This window comes from Triturus cristatus, chromosome 4_1 (genome assembly GCF_964204655.1).
Source record: "Triturus cristatus chromosome 4_1, aTriCri1.1, whole genome shotgun sequence".
Lineage (NCBI taxonomy): Eukaryota > Metazoa > Chordata > Amphibia > Caudata > Salamandridae > Triturus > Triturus cristatus.
The window spans coordinates 134,695,704-134,698,203 of record NC_140585.1 but is presented as its reverse complement, the minus strand read 5'-3'; the positions used below and the strand labels follow the sequence as shown (position 1 = coordinate 134,698,203).

Sequence of the window (2,500 nt, the reverse complement as noted above, 5' to 3'; positions counted from 1 at the left end):
GAGGGATTAGGTACTTTGAAACTGTCCCGTTTTACTTGTGTACACTTCACAGTCATGTTAGTGTTCTGAAACTGCAAAGTAGATTTTTAAATGCCTATTTTTGTGAGATGCATTTTCGACCTGCCAGAACATATTCCTTTGGAAAAAATGATTTGAATTGGATTGGTGTGAATCTTGTTTCTAGAGGTGGTGACAGGCTTTCAGCTACTTGAATAGGTCAAGCCAAGATTCATAAAACTTATACAACCTATGTGAGTGTGAAAAATTAGCATATGCAGGAAGGAGCAATTTGTACTACTTTCAAAACAGTTTCACTCCACGTCTGGAAACGTCCAGAGCTATGTAGAGCATACAAATGAGCTTTAAACTCATGAGGAAAGAGGTTTGTATGCAAAAAGGAAAACAAAAGCATATCATACTCATAAAATTCTCAATATATAGATTCCAAAAAAGTGCTTCCAGCGAAAAGAGCTGAAAGAACACTATGGGATGTAAACCTGAATACCTTTCAATAATATGTTCTCCATCCATGCATACCACCTACATGATAAAAATCATCTCAGGTGAACGGATGACCGCGTGGCCTAATGGATAAGGCGTCTGACTTTGGATCAGAAGATTGAGGGTTCGAGTCCCTTCGTGGTCGTTTTTGGCCAATGGTAACACAATCTGCTTTACATTCAGAGTGGAAAAAGTCTTTTCCAATACTCTTGTAGTCCTCACTTTCTCATTACTAATCATTAATAAAGTGGAGTACATACTGTAAACTCATTCAGGTTGCATCTTCAGTCTAACTACTTGTGCATTTTAGTGGCATTAAAAAGTGCTTCTATGCCGATTCACTGAATATGTAATAGGTTTGCAGAATTTTGACGTGACAGAATGGGTTTTTAGCTTAAGTGTGTGTAGAAGAACTGCAAGGTGTGTGCCTATGTGTGCATAGAGTGGTACATGTGTAAAATCTGTATGATTTGGGCAGTTAAAGTGCTGATTTTGCCTCCGAGTAAGAAAAGTACTACACAAAATCTATAAAGGATCGGCACATTGGCTGCCTTTGCTGATGCCCCCGTTGCCTAATTTGTAGTGCAATGGTTAAGTTGCAGAGTGTGGTTGAACTTGGTTAGGAGACTTAGTGCCTCTTTCCGTGTCCTACTGATGATAAGGATGGCTTGATACCATTTTCTAAGCCCAGTATATTGAGAAAAGAAGTAAGTGAAGAAGAAGTGTGGAGTCGAAAGTGGTTCTCCAATTTCTCTCCACTTGCTAAAATTGCAAAGTCTCCATTATAGCATAGAAGAGAGCGTTAAAGTCGGGGATGGAAGAGGATGAAAATGGGAAGTTTACTTATAGAGAGAAGTGAGAAATGCCCTGTGTGCACACACCGGTGTCTGACCATAGAATACATTTAAATAATGCCTCTAGAAAAGTGCTATGCATGTGTGCCTCAGTGGCCTAATGGATAAGGCACTGGCCTCCTAAGCCAGGGATTATGGGTTCGAGTCCCATCTGAGGTGATAACAAAAATCCTCCCTCTTTCTTTTCCAGAATATTAGGTAGATTTATTACATGCTTCCTCTCAGAAGTTTATGAGGTATTAGGTACTTTGAAACGGTCCCATTTTACTTGTGTACACTTCACAGTCATGTTAGTGTTCTGAAACTTCAAAGTAGATTTTTAAATGCCTATTTTTGTGAGATGCATTTTCGACCGGCCAGAACATATTCCTTTGGAAAAAATGATTTGAATTGGATTGGTGTGAATCTTGTTTCTAGAGGTGGTGACAGGCTTTCAGCTACTTGAATAGGTCAAGCCAGGATACATAAAACGTGTACAACCTATGTGAGTGTGAAAAATTAGCATATGCAGGAAGGAGCAATTTGTCCTACTTTCAAAACAGTTTCACTCCACGTCTGGAAACTTCCAGAGCTATGTAGAGAATACAAATGAGCTTTAAACTCATGAGGAAAGAGGTTTGTATGGAAAAAGGAAAACAAAAGCATATTGTACTCATAAAATTCTCAATATATAGATTCCAAAAAAGTGCTTCCAGCGAAAAGAGCTGAAAGAACACTATGGGATGTAAACCTGAATACCTTTCAATAATATGTTCTCCATCCATGCATACCACCTACATGATAAAAATCATCTCAGGTGGATGTATGACCGCATGGCCTAATGGATAAGGCGTCTGACTTCCGATCAGAAGATTGAGGGTTCGAGTCCCTTCGTGGTCGTTTTTGGCCAATGGTCACACAATCTGCTTTACATTCAGAGTGGAAAAAGTATTTTCCAATACTCTTGTAGTCCTCACTTTCTCATTACTAATCATTAATAAAGTGGAGTACATACTGTAAACTCATTCAGGTTGCATCTTCAGTCTAACTACTTGTGCATTTTAGTGGCATTAAAAAGTGCTTCTATGCCGACGCACTGAATATGTAATAGGTTTGCAGAATTTTGACGTGACAGAATGGGTTTTTAGCTTAAGTGTGTGTAGAAG

General features: G+C 38.9%; 1 non-coding gene across 1 annotated transcript; it reads left to right on the top strand.

Moving 5' to 3' along the window:
• Positions 1 to 1,441: 1,441 nt before the first annotated feature.
• Positions 1,442 to 1,514, top strand: TRNAR-CCU (transfer RNA arginine (anticodon CCU)). The gene has a single exon. It is a non-coding gene; the product is annotated as a tRNA-Arg (tRNA).
• Positions 1,515 to 2,500: the final 986 nt, after the last annotated feature.